Raw genomic sequence first — 23,520 nt, 5'->3', positions numbered from 1 at the left:
TCTCTCAAAAATAAGTAAACATTTTTAAAAAATTTTTTTATATTTTTCTTTAAATTTTTTCTACTATAGTTTTTACTTTTTCTGTAAATTTTTCAAATTCTATTTTACTTCCATCACTTCATTTTATTCTATTCCTTTGTATTCCTTTTTTCAAATTTTCAAAAGTTTTCCTTTTTTTAAATTCCTTTTTCTTTAATCTATCAAGCTCCTTTCAACACCCAAATCAAAACACACCTAGGATCTAGAATCATTTTATTTGATTTGTGTGTGTGTGTGTATATGTGTGTGTGTGTGTGTTGTTTCTAATTTTTTAATGTTAATTTTTTACCTTATTAATTCCTTTTCTTCCTTCAAAATGATGAAATGAAGGAATTCACCCCAAAAGAAAGAGCAGGAAGAAACAACAGCCAGGGACTTAATCAACACAGATACAAGCAAGATGTCTGAACAAAATTTAGAATCATGATAATAAGAATATGAGCTGGGATCGAAAATAGATTAGAATCCCCTTCTGAGGAGATAAAAGAAGTAAAAGCTAGTCAGGATGAAATAAAAAATGCTATAACTAAGCTGCAATCACAGATGGATGCTGCGGCGGCAAGGATGGATGAGGCAGAGCAGAGAATCAGCAATATAGACGACAAAGTTACAGAGAATAATGAAGCAGATAAAAAAGAGGAGGACTAAGGCAAAAGAGCATGATTTAAGAATCAGAGAAATCAGTGACTCATTAAAAAGGAACAATATCAGAATTATAGGGGGTCCCAGTAGATGAAGAGAAGGAAAAAGGGTAGAAGGGTTATGTGAGCAAATCATAGTGGAAAACTTTCCTAACCTGGGGAAAGACACAGACATCAAAATCCAGGAAGCACATAGGACTCCCATCAGATTCAACAAAAATCAACCATCAACAAGGCATATCATAGTCAAATTCACAAAATACTCAGGCAAGGAGAGAATCATGAAAGCAGCAAGAGAAAGAAAGTCCTTAACCTACAAGGGAAGACAGATCAAGTTTGCAGCAGACCTATCCACAGAAACTTGGCAGGCCAGAAAGGAGTGGCAGGATATATTCAATGTGCTGACTCAGAAAAATATGCAACCAAGAATTCTTTATCCAGTAAGGCTGCCATTCAAAATAGAAGGAGAGATTAAAAGTTTCCCAGACAAACAAAAATTAAAGGAGTTTGTGACCACTAAACCAGCCCTGCAAGAAATTTTAAGGGGAAATCTCTGAGGGGAGAAAAGAAAAAGAAAAAAAAAGACCAAAAGAAACAAAGACTAGAAAGGACCAGAGAAAATCCTGAGGAACTCCAACTCTACAAGAAACATTATGGCAAAAAATTCATATCTTTCAGTACTCACTCTAAATGTCAATGGACTAAATGCTCCAATCAAAAGACATAGGTTAACAGAATGGATAAGAAAACAAGACCCAACTATACACTGTTTACAAGAGACCAACTTTAGACCTAAAGTCACCTTCAGATTGAAAGTAAGGGGGTGGAGAAGCATTTATGATGCTAATGGTCGACAAAAGAAAGCCAGAGTAGCCATACGTATATCAGTCAATCTAGACTTTAAAATAAATACTGTAACAAGAGATGAAGAAGGGCATTATATCATAATCAAGGGGTCTATCCACCAAGAAGATCTAACAATTGTAAACATTTATGCTCCAAATGTGAAACACCCAAATATATAAATCAATTAATCACTAACATAAAGAAACTCATTGATAATACCATAACAGTAGGGAACTTCAACACCCCACTTACAACAATGGGCAGACCATCTAAACAGAAAATCAACAAGGAAACAATGACTTTGAATGACACACTGGACCAGATGGACTTAACAGATATATTCAGAACATTTCATCCTAAAGCAGTGGAACACACATTCTTCTCCAGTGCACATGGTACATTCTCCAGAGTAGATCACATACTGGGACACAAATTAGCCTTCAACAAATACAAAAAGATTGAGATCATACTGTGCATATTTTCAGACCACAACACTATGAAACTCAAGATCAACCACAAGAAAAAATTTGGAAATTTAACAAATACTTGGAGACTAAAGAACATTCTACTAAAGAATGAATGGGCTAACCAAGAAGTTAAAGGGGAAATTAAAAAGTACATGGAAGCCAATGAAAATGATAACACCACAGCCCAAAACCTTTGAAATACACCAAAGGTAGTCATAAGAGGGAAGCATATAGCAATCCAGGCCTTCCTAAAGAAGGAAGAAAAGTCTCAGATACACAACCTAACCTTACACCTTAAAGAGTTGGAAAAAGAACAGCAAGTAAACCCCAAATCAGCAGAAAACGGGAAATAATAAAGATTAGAGCAGAAATCAAAACAAAACAAAACAAAAAACCCAGTAGCACAGATCAATGAAACCAAAAGCTGATTCTTTGAAAGAATCAACAAAATTGATAAACCACTAGCCAGTTTGACCAAAAAGAAAAAGGAAAGGACCCAAATAAATAAAATCAAGAATGAAAGAGGAAAGATCACAACCTACACAGCAGAAATAAAAACAATAATAAGAGAATATTATGAGCAATTATATGCCCAATAAAATGAGCAATCTGGAAGAAATGGACAAATTCCTAGACATATATAAACTACCAAACCTGAAACAGGAAGAAATAGAAAATTTGAACAGACCCATAACCAGTAAAGAAATCGAACTGGGAATCAAAAATCTCCCAAAAAGATTCTCCAGGGCCAGATGGCTTTCCAGGGGAATTCTACCAAACATTTAAGGAAGAGTTAACATATATTCTCTTGAAGCACTTCCAAAAAATAGAAATGGAAGGAAAACTTCCAAACTCTTCCTATGAAGCTAGCATTACCTTGATTCCATAACTAGACAAAGACCACACTAAAAAGGAGAACTATAGACCAATTTCCTTGATGAACATGGACGCAAAATCCTCAACAAGATACTAGCCAACCGGATCCAACAACACATTAAAATAATAATTCACCACGACCAAGTGGGATTTATACCTAGTATGCAGGGCTGGTTCAATATCTGCAAAACAATCAATGTGATTCATCACATCAATAAAAGAAAGGACAAGAACCACATGATCCTCTCAATAGATGCAGAGAAAGCATTTCACGAACACATTATCTTTTCTTGATAAAAACCCTCAAGAAACTAGGGATAGAAGGATCATACTTCAAGATCATAAAAGCCATATATGAAAGACCCAACGCTAATATCATCCTCAATGGGGAAAAACGGAGAGCTTTCCCCCCAAGGTCAGGAACAAGACAGGGATGTCCACTCTCGCCACTGTTATTCAACATAGTACTGGAAGTCTTAGCCTCAACAGACAACACAAAGAAATAAAAGGCATCCAAATAGGCCAGGAGGAGGTCAAATTTTCACTGTTCGCAGATGACATGTTACTCTATATGGAAATCCCAAATGATTCCACCAAAAAGCTACTAGAATTGATCCATGGATTCAGCGAAGTTGCAGGATATAAAATCAATGCACAGAAATCGGTTGCATTCCTATACACCAACAATGAAACAACAGAAAGAGAAATCAAGGAATCAATCTCATTTACAGTTGCACCAAAAACCATAGAATACCTAGGAATAAATCTAACCATAGAGGTGAAAAATCTATACACCGAAAACTATAGAAAGCTTATGAAAGAAATTGAAGACACAAAAAAATGAAAAAATACTTCATGCTCCTAGATAGGAAGAACAAATATTCTTAAAATGTCAATACTACCCAAAGCAATCTACATATTCAATGTAATCCCTATCAAAATAACAACAGCATTTTTCACAGAGCTAGAACAAACAATACTAAAATTTGTATGGAACCAGAAAAGACCCCCAATAGCCCATGTAATCTTGAAAAAGAAAACCAAAGCAGGAGGCATCACAATCCCGGACTTCAAGATGTATTACAAAGCTGTAATCATCAAGACAGTATGGTACTGGCACAAAAACAGACACTCAGACCAATGGAACAGAATAGAGAACCCAGAAATGGACCCACAAACATATGGCCAACCAATTGTTGACAAAGCAAGAAAGAATATCCAATAAAGACAGTCTCTTCAGCAACTGGTGCTCAGAAAACTGGACAGTGACATGCAGAAGAATGAACCTGGACCAGTTTCTTACACCATACACAAAAATAAACTCAAAATGGACGAAAGACCTAAATGTAAGACAGGAAGCCATCAAAATCCTTGGAGAAAGCAGGCAAGAACCTCCATCACCTCGGCCACAGCAACTTCTTACTCAACAAAACTCCAGAGGCAAGGGAAACAAAAGCAAAAGTGAACTATTGAGACCTCTTCAAAATAAAAACTTTTGCACAGCAAAGGAAACAATCAGCAAAACTAAAAGGCAACCAATGGAATGGGAGAAGATATTTGCAAATGACATATTGCATAAAGGATTCATATCTAAAATCTATAAAGAACTTTTCAAACTCAACACCCAAAAAACAAATAATCCAGTGAAGAAATGGGCAAAAGACATGTATAGACACTTCTCCAAAGAAGACATCCAGATGGCCAACCAACACATGAAAAAATGCTCAACATCACTCATCATCAGGAAAATACAAATTAAAACCACAATGAGATATCACCTCACACCAGTCAGAATGGCTAACATTAACAACCCAGGCAACAACAGATGTTGGTAAGGATGTGGAGAAAGAGGATCTCTTCTGCACTGCTGGTGGGAATCCAAACTGGTGCAGCCACTCTGGAAAACAATATGAAGTTTCCCCAAAATACTAAAAATAGAAATACCCTACGACTCAGCAATTGCACTATGTGGTATTTATCCAAGGGATACAGATATGCTGTTTCAAAGGGGCACATGCACCCCAGTGTTTATAGCAGCACTATCAACAATAGCCAAAGTATGGAAAGAGCCCAAATGTCCATTGACTGAAGAATGGATAAGGAAGAAGTGGTATATATATATATATATATATATATATATATACACACACACACACACACACACACACACACACACACACAATGGAGTATTACTCGGCAATCAAAAAGAATGAAATCTTCCCGTTTGCAACTATGTGGATGGAACTAGAGGGTATTATGTAAGCAAAATTAGTCAGTCAGAGAAAGACAAATATCATATGACTTCACTCATATGAGGACTTTAAGATACAAAACAGATGAACATAAAGGAAGGGAAATATAAATAATATAAAAACAGAAATGGGGACAAAACAGAAGAGACTCCTAAATATGGAGAACAAACTGAGGGTTACTGGAGGGGTTGTGGCGGGGGGGATGGGCTAAATGGGTAAGGGGCATTAAGGAATATACTCCTGAAATCACTGTTGCACTATATGCTAACTAACTTGGATGTAAATTTAAAAAATAAATTAAATTAAAAATAAATAATTAAAATAAAACCTAGTCCATATTAGTCATTATAGATCTCTTGTTCTTTTTTATAATTTCATTGTTTGGATATCCCATCATTTATTTTACCAGCTCCCTCTTTCATGGATATTTAGGTTGTTGCAAATCTTTTGCCATTACAAACAATGCTGGGAGATATGCAGTTCCTGACCAAAAAGTATACACACTTTAAGTTTTGGTAGTTATTGCCAAATGGCCTTCCTAAAAAGTTGAAGAACCAATTTATTTATTGTTTTTTTAATTTTTTTAAGTTTATTTTGAGAGGGAGTGCATGTGCACATGAGTGAGAGAGGAGCAGAGAGAGAAGGAGAAAGAGAATCCCAAGCAGGCTGTACAGTGTCAGCACAGAGCCCGACACAGGGCTCCATCCCATGAACTGTGAGATCACGACCTGAGCTGAAACCAAGAGTCGAATGCTTAACCAGCTGAGCCACTCAGGTACCCCTTGAAGAACTAATGTATATACCCATCAGCAATGAATTACAGTGCCTGTTTCCATTCACAGTTTATGCTCTAGAAATATGACCTATTTGAATATCCCAGAGTACACCATGCTTCCTCAAACCTTTTTTCTTGGCCTCATACTTGTGCTCTTTGCCTGTAATATTTTCCTTCCCTTTGTTTTCTTGGGAAAATCCTACACATTCTTCAAGTTCTTTACTCAAATGTCACCTTTCTGTGAAGGCTCCTTTTGCCAAGGACCCTATACTCTCAATAACCTTGTACATATCTCTATTAAGGGATGTGATTATCATCATTTACGATATTATAATTATAATAAAATAATGTTTATTCTCTACTAGAATGTAGTGACAATTTCTTTTCACTTTTATTTCTAGTACATAACACCATGTCTGGCTTAACCACCCAAGTATTTGTTGAGTTAATTAAGATGAATCTTAATCAACAATGCATTCCAGATCCCTTCCCAGGGTGCTAATTATTGCATCGATGACAGTAAATCAGACTTCTATAAGTTGCGCAGTTTGGAGGTTAAAAATATCTCTATGCCAATCCCTCCTTTCAATAACAATGTAGTAACCTCCTCCAATAACTACGGGAGCCAGAGCACACTAGTAACTACTCAGATGGCAAATTAGCTCAGGTTCCTGGCTCTTTCCTCTAAAATCAATCCTGAAGAAAATATAAAGAGGAAAGCACAGGATCCAGGAACGAACCACCATAACTACACCCTCTATGAGACACTGCTGGGGAAGTCACAGTGTCTTGAACTGGAATGTGTGCAAAGAGATGGGAGAAGATGAGGGGGAAGAGAGTAATAGAGTCAGCAGGCTATGCTCTGGGAAGCAGTGAGAGATTAGGTGGAGAAAAGTCTCCTAAAGTCTGCTCTCTGGTACAAACTTTCTGTTAGAAAATAAAATAAGTCATGGGGCACCTGGGTGGCTCAGTCTGTTAAGTGTCCGACTCTTGACTTCAGCTCAGGTCAGGAGCTCACGGTTTGTGAGTATGAGTTTTGCACCAAGTCCTGCTTGGGATTCTCTCTCTTTCTCCTTCTCTCTCTGCCCCTCCCACACATTCTCTCTCTCAAAATAAATAAATAAACTTTAAAACATAAAATAAAATAAGTCACAGAGAGGAAAAAAAAAGTACAGCAGAGGAAACATACTCAATAATACGGTGATAAGGTTGTGTGTTGACTGCACTTACTGTGGTGAGCACAGAGTAATGTATAGACTTGTTGAATCATTATGTTGCACACCTGGAACGAATATAACACTGTATGTCAGCTATAGTCCAATAATAAATTTTAAAATATTTGCTTGCTAAAAAAAAAAAAAAAAAAAAAAAAAGCTCTCTCTTGTCTTTTTGCAGGGTTGTTTTGAGATAGACAATCATTCCTGCCCCTTCACAGCAACATGCTAGACCATTGAGGGTGGTACTCATGGGGCTGTCTCTAAGAACTGCACAATACTCCATGATTTTATCTGTTATTCTGTTATCCATTCTACCAGGGCTGCACACCACTTTGCCTCCAAATTCCCTGCTACTATTCTAGTCCTTCAAATTCTTTCTTTCTTTCTTTCTTTTAATGTTTTATTTACAGTAAAACCTTGGATTGCAAGTGACTTGTTCCCCGAGTGTTCCACAAGAGGAGCAAACATTTTTAATAAATTTTAACTTGATAAACGAGCAATGTCTTGCAATACAAGTAGTATGTGATGTCAAACGTCACATGGTCACAACTGAGCCAATGGTTCTTGAAATTGGCTTTGATATACAAGTGCTTTGGATTACAAACATGTTTCCTGAGTGAATTATGCTCATAAAACAAGGTTTTACTGTATTTTTGACAGAGAGAGAGAGAGCACAAGCAGGGTTGACCACGGAGAGAGGGGAACAGAGGATCCGAAGCAGGCTCTGAGCTGATAGCACTGAGCCTGATGCAGGGGTCCAACCCATGAACTGAAAGATCATGACCTGAGCTCAAATTGTCACTCATCTCACTGAGCCACTCAGGTGCCCCTCAAGTTATATCATTTTCTGTTTAATTCAGCCAGTTAGTTTCTGATATTTGTAACTATTAACCCTGACTGTTAGTGGAAACAAGTCTGGAAGGAAGGAAAGAGTTAGGAGGTCATTATTATAAACCAGGTGATGATGGTGTGGGGAAGAATGTTGGAGGAATAAGAGATTATTGGATTGGGAATATATTTTGGATATAAAGGAGACAGAATTTTCTAAAGGATTGGATAAGGAAGAGGAAGAAAATAAGGTAACCAAGGATGACTCCTGGGTTTTTGGCTAGCACAGCTCTGTGATTGGTAGTGCCATTTAATTGAAGTGGGAAAGACCGAGGGAGAACGTTTTCCTAAGGGTAGAAATTGGAAGTTCTGCTTCGGTCATGCTCCACTCCAGATTCCTGTTAGACGTCCACACAGAGATGATATACGAGCCTGGGGTTCTACACAGAATCACATCTGGAGCTACAAGCTTATGGGATCAGCAGCAAATAGAGTATTTAAAGTCATAGGACTGGATGGAATCATTAGGGAAATCGTATATATAAAGAAGATGGCCATGAAATGAAGCCTGAGGCAACTGATATTTAGATATTGGGAAGAGAAGGAGGATCCAGAAAATTTAATATAAGATATGAAAAGATAGAAATAATTAGTGAACTTGACAAAGGCATTTTCATACGGTTGTGTGGAGAAAAGCCCGGGCTTTACTTCCTTTTTCCCTCCTTCCAACTTTCTCTTTCTTCCTACCTGGAATGCAGATAAAATGCCTGACGCTACTGTAGCCCTGTTGGGTCGTTATATGCACTTGAGAATGGAAGTTTTGTGCTAAAGATCTCGGAGCAGGAAGACAAAGGGCCCCTGGGTCCCTAGTGACAACATGGAACCATACTATCTACCTCTGAGCCTCCATCACATAAAGGAACACAAAACTTACCGTTTAAAAAAAAATGTTTATTTATTTTGAGAGAGAGAGAGAGAGAGAGAGTGCATGTGCGAACAGGGGAGGGGCAAAGAGAGAGGGAGAGAGAATCCCAAGCAGGATCTGTGCTGTCAGCACAGAGCCCGACATGGGACTCGATCCCACAAACTGTGAGATCATGACCGAAATCATGAGTCAGACACTTAACCAACTAAGTCACCCAGGCGCCCCAAACCTTATTTTATATATGACCCCAATTTAGGTTTCCTGTTATATGAGACTAATCCTAATTCACACTGACATAGGAGAGTAAAGAAAAGAGGCAATGTCCCTACAGAAACAAAGTTATTTAAAAAAAGGGGGGGAGATACTATAACATATTTCTAGGCTGATAGGAATAATTATACAGAGGAAGAAAAGATGATGTAGAAGAGAGAAGGTATAATTAGAGGAGCAAAGCAAGTGAGGAAGGAAAAGGGGTTGGAGTCCCATACACAGATGAGGGGATTGGCCTGAGATTGTATAAGGAGAGAAGACAGACAAGTACAGGCCCAGGCAGTTTGATAGCTTTGGTGAGGAAGAGGAAGTAGTTTTCAACTGGATTCTTCTATTTTCTCAATAAAATATGAAGTGAGTCATGAAGTTACTTTAATAATAGTTTATCTGTAAAATGGAGATAATAGCGCTTGCTTCCAAGGGTTAATGTTCATGTATTTAGGTCACATACAGTATATAGGTCATGGCTAGGTTTGCTGTACTGAAATCTCCAGGAGGCCTAATTGCACAGCAAGAAATGACACTCGAGGGGTGACTGGGTGGCTCAGTTGGTTAAGTGTCCAACTTCGGCTCAGGTCATGATCTCACGGTTTGTGAGTTCGAGTGCCGCATTGGGCTCACTGCTGTCAGTACAGAGCCAGCTTTGGATCCTTTGTCCTCCTCTCTCTGTCCCTCCCCCCTCATGCTTGTGCTCTTTCTCTCTCTCTCTCTCAAAAATAAATAAACATTGGAAATAAAAAAAAATGACACTTGGAAGTAACTAATGCTTCCTATGGATTTTGTGACTAGGTTATATTTCTAGGGCATAGAATAGATTATATGAACCTGGAACTCAGGTGTTAGTTAGGGTGATGAGCCCTGACGTTCTCTCCCTAGTTTCAAAATGGAAGAAAGTTCTGTTGTTCCTGGCCCTTACGGTTGAGGTCGCTGAACTTTGGGCACAGCCCCATGAGAAACAAGGGAAGGTCTGGGAATCTGCTCCAACTTTTTCCTCATTCTCTCATCCTCAAGGTCCTTGAACTTTGGCCAACCCTCATTGTCTGTTCTAGTCTAAGTGGTCACTTTGTAATTTGTATTATCATCTGAGTTGACGTAATTTGTTGGGGAAAATAAGTGACTGAAATAGTGCACCAAATCAGTTAGGTCTTTTATCAACCCTCCCTTCCAGTTCTCATAAAGTTCTCTCATGCTTAGAGGCCATATAGAAAAAGTCACACCGGATGTGAGAATCCTTAGTCAGCAGTGTGGCACTCTAGCCAACTCAACCCTGCAGTGGACTGGGAACTCTGCCTCCCCCGATTGACCATTCCTACCTAATATTAGATGAAAACCTGTCTCCAGATTAGCTTTGAACCACTGGTATTAGTCTACTTCCGGAGTCACACCGGTCTTCATATATGGTGATCACTTTCATCTCTGCAAGTTTTCTTTGCAGGCTAAACAACCACTAAGCCAGTGTTTTTCAATATGTGGTTAGTGGATATTTTACTTCAGAATCAACTTTACAGTTTAAAAAAAAGAAAATTCTTGAGTCCTAACTTCTAAAGACTGAATTGGTATCTCTTGGGGTAAAGCCCCAGAATTTGCACTTAAAAAAAAATTTTTTTTAACATTTATTTTTGAGAGACAGAACATGAACAGGGGAGGGGCAGAGAAAGCCGGAGACACAGAATCCTAAATAAGCTCCAGGCTCTGAGCTGGCAACACAGAGCCGGATGCCTGGCTCGAACTCGCAAACTCCGAGATCATGACCTGACCTGAGATCATGACCTGACCTGAAGTTGGATGCTTAATCGACTGAGCCATCCAGGCGCCCCCAGAATTTGCACTTTTAATTAATTTAGCAATGGATTCCATGCATTCTGATGTTTTAGGACCATTGCACTAAAATGCATGAGCCAAGGGACCATGCTACTCTTGTCCCCCACTGTAATCTCCACACCTGGCACAATATGTGCAATGTAGTACTCAACAATTATCAAATGAATGAATGAATGAATGAGTGAGTGAATGAATGGAGTGAGTGAATGAGTGAATGAATGAATTACAGCAAGAGGCTGTGATTATTCCTTCAGAAACCACGTTCCCTTTACCTTATGTCAGGCAGTGGTTCTCAAACATTTTGATGTCAGGATCCCAAAGAACTTGCCTTAGAAAATCCCAGAAAAATGCAAGACTTTACAAACACATATTCTATTGGCCATTAAAGTGGATGACGTCATCGCACTTCCTGTAGCCTCTGGAAAACTCTAGGTACTCATAAAAGAATGAGAAAAAAAATATTAGGGTTATTATGAAAATAGTTTTGACCTCCAGGATTTCCTGAAAGGACTACTTTTAGTGAACGACTGCTGGAAGGGATGTTTTAACCATCAAGGCGGTATAACATGGTGGTTAAGTGCATGAACTCTAGAGTAAGGACTGCTGGATGTGATTGGTTCTTTCACTTACCAGCTGGTGACATCAGTGTGTGACACTACTCGACCTTCCTGTGCTTCATTTTCCTTATCTGTAAAATAGGGATAATAGTGCCTGCTTCTTAGCGATGTTATGAGAATCAGGTGAGTTAAAACACTGTAAGTGCTTAAGACAGTGTCAAGCACGTAGTAAGCATGACAAAGGTACATGTAAATATTATTATTAGAAATGTAGGTCGGGCACCTGGGTGGCTCAGTCGGTTGAGTGACCAACTCTTGATTTCCGCTCAGGTCACGATCCCAGGATTGTGGGATTGAGACACACATTGCCCTCTGCCTTAAGTGTGGAAACTGCTTAGACTTCTCTGCTTCTCTTTCTCTGTCTCTGTTTCTGCCCCTCTCCCCCATTCTTGCTTTCTCTCTCTGAAAAAAAAAAAAAAAGAAAGAAATGAAGGTATTAGGTATCATTAGTAGTAGCAGTAGTATAAATGCTACATAATTGCTCATAACTGTTATTTTCTCAGGCCCCTTCCAAAGGCCTTTTCATGAACACAGACCACATTTGCAGCCCTTCTGTCCTGCAACCCAGTGGCCAGCTATAGTCAGAGGTCACAGTTTGACCACAGGTTTCTAACTGCTTCTCTGACTTGTTTTGAAATTCCCGGGTGCTGTCTGTCACACATTGCTCCAAAAGCAATTTCTCCTCTGCAGCACTGAATATGATTTGGTTGCATCCTCGTTCTTTTTGCCTTTGCCTTTCTGAAAGGTACTTCTCCCTCACAATAATGACATTTTTGAGTCTGTGAGTTAGCTATGCAAGAGGTTTATTTTTTTTTTCTTTCTAAGCACGTGCTTACTTGTTTCTGAATATTCTCTTCCATTTTCAGTGTAATAGTTTCCAGATTCTTTGGTGTTATTTACCTTTAAAACTTTACCTTTTGGAGGTGCCTGGGTGGCTCAGTCAGTTAAGTGTCTGACTCTTGGTTTCAGCTCAGGTCATGATCTCACAGTTCATGAGATGGAGCCCCATGTTGGCCTCTGTGCTGATGGTGAGGAGCCTGCTTGGGATTCTGTGTCTCCCTCTCTCTTTGCCCCTTCCCTGCTCATGCTCTCTCTTTCTCTCAAAAATAAGTAAATAACTTTTAAAAATTTTTAAAAGAAAGATCTCATCTGCCAAGATTATATAAATATATACCTATATTTCTTCTCATATTTTTATGGTTTTGATTTTTTTCATTTAAGTGGTTAATCATCTGGAGTTTATTTTGGCTTAAAGTCGATGATAGAAGTATAACTTAATTTATTTGCAAATGGGTATTCATTTGTTCCAACATAATTTATTGAAAAAAATCATTTCTTTTAAGATTTTATTTTTAAGTAATCTCTACACCCAGTGCGGGGCTTGCACTTACAACCCTGAGATCAAGAGTCCCATGCTCCACTGACTGAGCCAGGCAGGTGCCCTGAGAAAAATCAGTTTGTAATTAACTGACTGTTGAGAAATAGTGCCACGAAAATATATTAAATCTCTGTATATACTTGAGCTCTCTTTTTAAATATATATTTTTAAGTAAGTTCTATACCCAACATGGGACTTGAAATCAAGAGTTTCATACTCAACCAACTGAGCTAGCCAGGCACACCCACTTGAGCTCTTTTTTTTTTTTTTTTTTTTTACTCTATTCTGTTCCATTCATCTATCTGTCTATTCTGGCGCCAATACCACACTGTTTTAATGTTTTTAATCTTTTTTTTTAATGTTTTATTTTATTTTTGAGACAGGGAGAGACAGAGCATGAACAGGGGAGGGTCAGAGAGAGGGAGACACAGAATCTGAAACAGGCTCCAGGCTCTGAACTGTCAGCACAGAGCCTGATGTGGGGCTTGAACCCACGGACCGCGAGATCATGACCTGACCCGAAGTCGGCCGCTCAACCGACTGAGCCACCCAGGTGCTCCTTATCTTTATAATATATATTAATAGCTGATAGACCAGGTCTCACCTTGTTACTTTTTGTTAGAAGCTTTCTCTTTCCTTTCCTCTCTTCCTTCCTTCTTTTCATGATCATTTGTTTATTCTTCTAGAAGCACTTTACAGCAACCATTGAGAACAAAGTGAAAAACTTGAAGTAGCAGCTGTGGAAACTGACAGCTGCCAATAGTAGTATTATGGTGTAGCCTTTAAGATCTAGTTGCAGTTTGAGATCACGAATTTGTTGTGGCACCAGCTGCCACATTTGAATGATTTTCTGCAATGGCATTATTATTGTTAATGTTTCAGCAGACTGAATAAGTCAGAATATCGCACGGGAGCTTGTATGTTGAGTAGAATGCCTTTTAAGGTTCCTTCTGGCTTAGTCTATTTATTCAGTGAATATTGAATGTCTCCTATACGTCATTCACTTGGCTAAGTTCTGAGGTCTTAAGGACAAACAAAATGTTTCTCACTTCAAAGGTGGACACATAAATGATACTTTCAATTGTAGGGGAAGAAAAAACTTCTCTATCCTCTTAGGTTTAGTAGCTGGAGTTTGCAAATTAGATTGACATAAGTCAAATTAACAGGATAAAAGGCATACAAATTTTTATGTTAATATTTTAATTTTTATGTGCACAGAGGGCTTTCATAGAGAAGAGATGGAGACCCAAAGAGGAGATTAGATACAAAGCATTACATACCATTTAAATTTTTTTTAATGTTTATTTTTGAGACAGAGAGAGGCAGAGCATGAATGGGGGAGGGTCACAGAGAGAGGAAGACACAGAATCCAAAGCAGGCTCCAGGCTCTGAGCTGTCAGCACAGAGCCTGACACGGGGCTTGAACTCATGGACCAAGAGATCATGACCTGAGCTGAAGTCGGATGCTCAACCGACTGAGCCACCCAGGCGCCCCATTACATACCATTTTAATAAAGAGTCAGAAATTAGGGGATCCTGGCTGGCTCAGTCGGAAAAGCATGGGACTCGGGGTTGTGAGTGCGAGCTGCACGTTGGATATAGAGATTACGTAAATAAATAGAACTTTAAAAAAAAAGTTTGAGATTATAATTGACAAGACAAAGGAAAGGGGTTTGGGCTTCGAGGGGAGGTAAATTGTAGAAAAGCAAATATATGGGGGAAATTGATGGAAGATAAGGGTTATTTTAGTAAGGTTTGTTTGTGCAGACCCATCACAGTGGTGGCACTCCGTCTGCAGTGATAATGCTAGTCTTTCCTCCTCCTGCTCAGGGAGAGGGGAGGGGAAGACCTTCACAAAGGGAACTTTATATCCCACTTTAAGGCAGATGGGGGAAGGCAGAGAGTTCTTTCTGAGTTTGCTGCTTCTTATTTGCCTTCAGCTCCAAACAATCCTTATGCCGATGTGGCATATTCTGATCCCCTTCACAATAAAATGTTGTAAGTATAGAACTATGCATAGAGCACTAAGGCAGTATTGAACAGTATAGTCTGGGTGCTAGTGGGAGAGGTCAGGGAAGCTTCCCAAAGTAGGTGAGTATGGAACTGAGTCTTTAAGGATCAGTAGCTGTTGTGAAGGGCTGTTGTAGGGCTAGGACTAGGTACAACAGCTTGAATAACGCAGGTAAGAAAGAAATATATGCACTGGGGGCGCCTGGATGGCTCAGTCGGTTGAGTGTCCGACTTTGGTTCAGGTCATGATTTCACGGTTCATGGGTTCAGATCCCACATCGGGGTCTGCGCTGACAATGCAGAGCCTGCCTGGGAGTCTCTCTCTCTGCCCCTCACCCTGCTTGCTCTCTCTCTGTCTCAAAATAAATAAATAAACTTAAAAAAAAAAAAAGAAATATATGTGCCCAAATCAGATGTTCTGACTTATTTTTTCATGATATGGCTTTCACCTCCTACTAGTGTTTTCATTTATTTATTTAATTTTTTCCATGATCTGTGATTTTGTTTTTAATTATCTTAAGCCTTAACACATAATTTACAAATTTGTGTTGATGACATATCTCCTCTACTTTAACCCACGAGTTGGCAATAGCCATTACCAGTCATACATATATATGGTAATTCCACAGTTGTGTTTTAAATAGCTGTTTAGAAGACAACCCCAAATTATAACTTCGTAAAGAATTCACAAGCCAAGCCTGCTGCTATACCTTATACCTGAATTTTAAAAGCATCTGACCTTACAGATCATCTATAAAATGTGAGAATTGCTAATATTCTTGATTTAATGTTATACATTAACCACACTAAAATGCCTTTCATTAACCAAAAGGCAACATTTTAAATGGCATAGTTAAGACTAAAAAGATAAAGTGGACATTGCCAGCTTATCTTCAGCCCTTGCCTTTAACAGGCTAACAAACAACTTGAAACACAGCTGAGTCTTGCTGTTCTGATACAGTGAAGGGATTTCCTTAGTATTTAAATATATTAATATAATATAAATCTATTTTATATAAATCTAAATATAAAAATATAAATCTAAATATATACATTTGTATAAATCTAAATATAAAACCAATCTCCTGTAAGTTTAAACATGGAATTTACCATCTCTGTGAGAAGCTGAACATTATTAATTAATTCCAATCTATTTTTCGAAGGGGAAAATGGGGACAGCACTTGCTGAACCAGAATTACTATCAAAGTTTAAAAAGCTGATCATATTCATTTAACCACAAACTAATCTTATTTAAATCAGGACTGTCCAAAAGAAATAGTCCATAATCTGAATTCTGGTGTATGAGATCAATTTAAATATGGTACACATAAAAAAAAAAGTCATGAGACATTTTTGTTTTGTAATAAATAAGGCAATCGCCAAATATTACTCCTTAGTAGCTTTTTTTTAAATTTTTTTTTTCAACGTTTATTTATTTTTGGGACAGAGAGAGACAGAGCATGAACGGGGGAGGAGCAGAGAGAGAGGGAGACACAGAATCGGAAACAGGCTCCAGGCTCTGAGCCATCAGCCCAGAGCCTGATGCAGGGCTCGAACTCACGGACCGCGAGATCGTGACCTGGTTGAAGTCGGACGCTTAACCGACTGCGCCACCCAGGCGCCCCCTTAGTAGCTTTTTTGAGATAAGCTATCAAGTCTGCTCTTTCCCCTGCCTTCTTAATGCCAGCGAAGATCATTTTTGTTCTAGAATATACTTCCTGGGATTCTTCAAGTACTCTATCAGTGTCTCCTCTCCCCAGGTGACTCCTTTGTTCTTGTTGGCATCCGTGTAAGAAAATGCAGGGGCTTGACCTGTCTTTTGCCCAAATAAACCATGGAGATTTGGCCCAGTCTTGTGTTTGCCTCCCTTTTCCACAGTATAGCACTGAGCACACTTCTGAACAAAAATCTTGCCCTTCTCAAAGTGACCCAATTTTTTTTTAACGTTTATTTATTTTTGAGAGAGGGGAGAGAAAGAGAGTGAGAGTGGAAGAGGGGAAGAGAGAGAGGGAGACACAGAATCTGAAGCAGGCTCCAGCCTCTGAGCTGTCAGGCTCAGACTCTGGGCTTGAACTCACGAACTGTGAGCTCATGACCTTAGCCGAGGTCTGATGCTTAACCGACTGAGCCACCCAGGTGCCCCTCAACATCACCCATTTTTAAATCACTCTTTGGTCGTGCATGAAATGAAGGTGCCTGCTCATAAACCATGGGCCCTGCTCTCTATTTATTTCTTATTTAAGTAATCTCTATGCCCAATGTGGGGCTTGAACTCAGAACCCTGGGATCAAGAGTCGCCAGCTCTACTGACTGAGCTAGCCAGGAGCCCCCCCTACTAGTGTTCTAATTGTTTTGCCTTCTCAGTAATGTCTGCAACAAACAGCACTGACCCCCACCCTCCAGCCCATCACTGAGTCAATACTGTCATTGTCATCATCATCATCATATCATCATCATCCCTGGGCTAATCAAAAAGAAAATAGTGAGAGGCCTAGGGGCACCTGGGTGGCTCAGTCAGTTAGGTGTCTGACTCTTGATTTTGGCTCAGGTCGTGATCTCACAGTTTGTGAGATTGAGCCCCGAGTCAGGTCCCGGGCTGACAACATGGAGCCTGCTTGGGATTATCTCTCTCCCTATCTCTCTCTCTGTCCCCTTCCCATTTGTGTGTATGCTCTCTCTCTCTAAAAATAAAAATTAAAAAAAATTAAAATTAAAAATAAATAAAGAGTGAGAGTAAGAGGGTGAAAGATAGGGTGGAAGTGTCTATCATAAACATTAAAATTTTTTTTTAAATGTTAAGGCTGCATGCCAATGCCACCTTCCTCAGATTGCTGACACTGAAGAGTGAAGGGAGAGGATGTGGGAGATGGCACTGGAAAGGCAGGCAGGGACCAGGTCATAGGGGTCACTGCATCATTTTTAAAAACTTGAATTTGGTGCATCTGGGTGGCTCAGTGGGTTGAGCATCTCGCTCTTGATTTCAGCTCAGGTCACAATCTCACAGTTTGTGGAATCGAGCCCCAAGTGGGGCTTTGCGCTGACAGTGAGGAGACTGCTTGGGATTCACTGTTTCCCTCTCTCTCTGCCCCTCCCCCGTTTGCTCTCTCCCTCTCTCTCTCTCTCCAAATAAATAAATAAACATCTAAAAAAATAACAAAATAAAAAAACTTGGACTTGATTTTATAGGTGATGGGGACAACTGAAGGGCTTTTAAGCAGGGAAGCCATGTGGTCACATTTGTGTGGTTACATGGAAGATGTATAGGAGAAGGACAAGCCTGGAGGCATAGAAACTTTATGAAGCTTTTCCTGTGGTCTAGGTGAAGAAGTGAGGGCTTAAGGTGGGGCAGTGGTGAAGGAGAGAACTGATTCAAGAGCAGGAGGAGAATCTATAGAACATGGGGAGCATTTGGCCATAGGAAATGAGGGAGAAGAGTTTAGCATGCAGCTTGTGTAACCAAATGAAAATATCAGTTAAGACAGAAAATTCAGAGGAGGAATAAGAGGCGGACAGTGGGGGTAGGATTTCAGGCTTGGGATGTGCAATATGGCTCTTGTAGGCCTTTGTACGTCTCTTCTTTTTCAGTATAAGAATCTGGGTGAAGTTAGACATTAAGTTCTTGAAATCTTATATCTCTCTAAGGCATTGGTTTTCAAGGAGGAGGCTGTTTTGCTCCCCAGGAGACACTGGCAATGTCTGAGACAGTTTCAATTGTCACAACTGGGGGAGGGGGGGAGGGGTGCTATTGGTATCTAGTGGTTAGAGGTCAGGGCTGCTGCTAAGCATTCTACATTCCCCAGGACAGCCTTTCACAACAAAGAGCTATCTGGTCCAAATGTCAGTAGTCAGGGTTGATAAACTCTGTTCTAGAGACTAGAGGAATCTTTTACACCTTACTTTACAATTTTGCCCAGGGCCAGGCATTCAAATTAGAGAGGATGGATGTGTCAATTAAAAACATCACCATTGGGGCGCCTGGGTGGCGCAGTCGGTTAAGCGTCCGACTTCAGCCAGGTCACGATCTCGCGGTCCGTGAGTTCGAGCCCCGCGTCAGGCTCTGGGCTGATGGCTCAGAGCCTGGAGCCTGCTTCCGATTCTGTGTCTCCCTCTCTCTCTGCCCCTCCCATTCATGCTCTGTCTCTCTCTGTCCCCAAAATAAATAAACATTAAAAAAAAAAAAAAAAAATCACCATTGATGAAAAACCAAATCCTACTGTTGTAAAATAAATTAGAGGTCATCTGTTCTTTTTTTTTTTTTCATGTTTATTTATTTTTGAGAGAGAGAGAGAGAGAGAGAGATAGAGACAGAGCATGAGTGGGGGAGGGGCAGAGAGAGAGGGAGACACAGAATAGAAGCAGGATCCAGGCTCTGAGCTGTCAGCACAGAGTCTGACACGGGGCTTGAACTCAAGAACTGTGAGATCATAACCTGAGCCGAAGTTGGACGCTTAATTGTCTGAGCCACCCATGCACCCCAAAGGTCATCTGTTCTAATCATTCAGTTGATATATATATATATATATATATATATATATATATATATATAAATGTTTATTTATTTATTTTGAGAGAGAGAGAGAGCATGAGCAGGAGAGAGGGGCAGAGAGTGAGAGAGAATCCCAAGCAGGCTCCACACTTAGTGTGGAGCCCAACGCAAGGCTCAATCCCACGACCCAAAGCAGGCTCTGTGCTGACAGCAGAGAGCCTGATGAGGGGCTTGAACTCATGAGCCATGAGATCATGACCTAAGCCAAAGTCAAACGCTTAACCGACTGAGCCACCCAGGCATCCCCAAACAAGAAAACTTTATAAAGGCAAGGTAAAATAGCCAAGAATCAACAAGGAGAACTTATTAATTTTGGACAGAATATAGGAAAAGTTTCTAATGAAAATAAACCGAAGATTCAGATGATAAGTAGAATAAAAAATAACATGGAGTATAAAATAATGAAATAAGGCAGAAAAAATATACACAAAGAAGGAAAAACAAAAGAAATGGAAGACAACTCCCATTAAGTAAATAGCATCTGAATTTTCAAGAGAAGCACTACACACAGATGGCTTAGTAGCAAGCCATCTAGTGTGAGGCCCTAAGAAATTATACAAGGAGGCCCTTCCCCCTGAATTTGTATACTGGGGGAAAGCTGGTTAAAATAAACACCAAGGGTGTCCTCTTCCTCCTCCCCTTCTAGGGTTAGGGGTAATGGGGTTGTGGTACAATCAGGGCTCTCCATAAAAAGGTGAACATACAGAAAGTATACGGGAGGGGCTAACATGAGGGGCAGTTCTACACATTTGCTTTAACAACTGGAATGTTTTTAATACAGTATTATAATGAAAAAAAAAATAGCACCAACTAAAAGTGTTTTCTGCCTTTCCCCTCTTGCAGAGTCACTGCTCAGTCATAAGTAGCCCAGATTCCCTGTACCCTAGAGAGGGGCCTCTGATCAGTACAGGTACAGATCCTGTCTTGTTTATAGGAAACGTTGCCTCACACTGACCGCCCTGCCTCTGTCCTGCTCAAACCCGTCAATCAAATACCGAACTTGGAGGAGCATGGGCTGGGCAAGCCAAGATGAAGCGTGGACACAAAGCAACACCGAATGGGCCTAGCCAAGAAAAAGGAATCCAGAAACCCAACGGGGTAATCTCTCCTCGCTGAGATTAAGAACATCCCAGCCCTGGGATGGTAGAGGCAAGAGGCTGCGGATCATTCATCCGACCAGGCAGGCGAGGCGATCTCCCATTACTCCTGGGTAGTTGACGGTGGCTCAAGTCCAGCCCCGCAGAGCAGACACGGAGGCCTGCTGGGGTGAGGAGAACACGGAAGGGCCCTGCGCCTCCCGCCTGCTCTCCGCGTCCAGGTTCCCCGCCAGGCCGCGGTGCCTCGGCCCTGGTGGACCCGCTGCAGGGGAGGGATATGGGGAGCATCTCGCTGCTTGAAGAGGTTCTTTCTCCAACTGAGCCCCTGCCACACGCCATTACCTTGCGGGAAGGCTCTTTGTGAGACCTCGACCCGGGCAGCCAAGAGGCCACGAGATGGCAGCAGAGGACACAGCCCAGCACAGAAACCCTAAACCATTTGCAAAAGCAGATATTTGATTTGGGAGATACCGTCTGTTGTCTATAATCTTGTATTCAAGGCCAGAAAAAAATGACTGAATTTCAAAGAAATGAGGGCAAAATTCATCAACACGGAGAATTTCTCAATCACCACAGAATTCAGCTGCATATGAAGCCACATGTGAATCGGTCATTTCTACAGTGCTTAAAGCAAGGGATAGGGGTCAAGGCCTTGAAAAACTGACGTCAGCAGGAACCTTGTCACAGTCACTTCTTTCTGTGAAGTTCCAATAGGCAGTAATTCAAGTAAAATATGAGTGACTTTCACAGAGGCTGCCAAAGTGATAAGGGTGATTGCTGGGAAGCATTGTAGCAAAGCAGAATGCTTTCCCGCAGCAGCCAGGACTCTGGAGACAAGCAGTGTGGGGGAGAATAATGAAGATCACAGGATGTCTCAGACCATCTTCATTCGCAGCTGGGAGAAGATAATGCATATGGAAGGGGCATTAGTAACACTGAGACTAAATCTCTGATCTTCTGACTTCTCATCTAATCATCTAATGCTCCTTCCATTCTAACCCCTCACCTGCCCCCAACACCAGTTGTTAAAACTAAAAATATCTCTAGACATTGCCAAATAACTCCTAGTGGGCAAAATGCCCCCTCCCTGAGAACTAATGCTGTAGAGAGATATTGATTTAAAAAAAAAAAAAAAAAGAAAAAAAAAGGTTAAGAACACAATGTCTCTCCAAGAGTCTTGAATTTCAGAAAAGACCTCAAAGGCCTACAAGAAGTGTATTGCACACCCAAAACCTGAATTCCCATCACATGTTTGAATAACAAGGAGACTAAAATTGAAAGACTCTAGGCTGAATCTGATCCTCAATTTGAAAAGAAAAATATTGTTCTCGGGGCGCCTGGGTGGCGCAGTCGGTTAAGCGTCTGACTTCAGCCAGGTCACGATCTCGCGCGGCCCGTGAGTTCGAGCCCCGCGTCAGGCTCTGGGCTGATGGCTCGGAGCCTGGAGCCTGTTTCCGATTCTGTGTCTCCCTCTCTCTCTGCCCCTCCCCCGTTCATGCTCTGTCTCTCTCTGTCCCAAAAATAAATAAACGTTGAAAAAAAAAAATTTAAAAAAAATAAAAAAAAGAAAAATATTGTTCTCAACATTGAAAAAATTAAAAAAATTTTTTTAACGATTTATTTATTTATTTATTATATTATTTATGTCTCACACGAGAGACAGAGTGTGAGCGGGGAAGGGGCAGAGAGAGGAAACACAGAATCTGAAGCATGTTTCAGGCTGTCAACACAGAGTCCGACAGGGGGCTCGAGCCCACAAACTGTGAGATCGTGACCTGAGCCAAAGTCAGACATTTAACTGACTGAGCCACCCGGGCACCCCTAAAATATTTTTTTTAATGTTTATTTATTTCTGAGAGAGGCAGAGAGACAGAGACAGAGAGAGAGCATGAACGGGGAGGGGCAGAGACAGAGGGAGACACAGAATTAGAAACAGGCTTCAGGCTCTGACCTGTCAGCAGAGTCCTATATAGGACTTGAACTCACGGACCGTGAGATCATGACCTGAGCTGAAGTCGGACGCTTAGCCGACTAAGCCACCCAGATGCCCCTCAACATTTTAAAATCAGAAGAGCTCACATTTAACAAGTTAGGATTTCTGACTTTTATAGGAAAATTGGAACTATGCCAGTACCAGGCCCACAGTCCCACATTTGCAATAATTGGGTAGAGTGGAGTAAGGGTAACTGAGGGTAACGTCTTTTTTTATTTTTGAGAGAGAGAGAGAGAGAGAGAGAAAGAGAGAGAGAGAGAGAGAGAGAGAGAGAGAGAGAGAGACGGGGCGGGGGGGGGGGTGGTAGGGTGTGAGAGAATCTGCTGACAGTGTGGAGCCTGAAGCTGGGCTCCATCTCATGAGCTGTGAGATCCTGACCTGAGCTGAAACAGAGTCCTCTGCGTAACCCACTGAGCCACCCAGGCGCCCCAGAGGGGAACATCTTGAAGTAGAATGTGTGCTCTCTGGTTTGCTACAGTTGCCACCAATCCCTGTCACTTCATACTCTATCTCTTTCACTCCTTTACGCTACTCCATAACCCTGTAGGCAATTTATTTTCAGCCTCTGGAGTGCCTTGTAGTTTCAAAGTATTTTTCCATGTGTGATTTTATTTTAGCCTTGATATTCCAATAAGGCAGAGACGATAAATACTATGATTATATCCTCCATGTAAGCAAAATGTAGTTCCAAAAGGTTGACTTTCCAAAATGTACACAACAAAACCAGAATCTAAAGTTCCGGGCTCCCAGTCCTATTATTTTTTTGAAAAGTTTCTATGAAGAACTGCATTTAGGGGTGCCAAGCTGGCTCAGTGGGTGGAGCATGCAACTCTTGATCTGGGGTCTCTGAGTTCGAGCCCCATGTTGGGTGTAGAGATTACTTAAAAAATAAAATAAAATCTTTTAAAAAAAAAAAAGAAC

The 23,520-nt window shown here is 40.5% G+C and overlaps 1 pseudogene; it reads right to left on the bottom strand.

Annotated features, from left to right (window-relative positions):
• Nucleotides 1-13,952: 13,952 nt before the first annotated feature.
• Nucleotides 13,953-16,890, bottom strand: LOC115517039 (annotated as a pseudogene).
• Nucleotides 16,891-23,520: the final 6,630 nt, after the last annotated feature.

This window comes from Lynx canadensis, chromosome B3, assembly GCF_007474595.2.
Source record: "Lynx canadensis isolate LIC74 chromosome B3, mLynCan4.pri.v2, whole genome shotgun sequence".
Taxonomy (NCBI): domain Eukaryota; kingdom Metazoa; phylum Chordata; class Mammalia; order Carnivora; family Felidae; genus Lynx; species Lynx canadensis.
The sequence above is the reverse complement of the archived record's forward strand: the minus strand, read 5'-3'. Positions and strand labels throughout refer to the sequence as shown.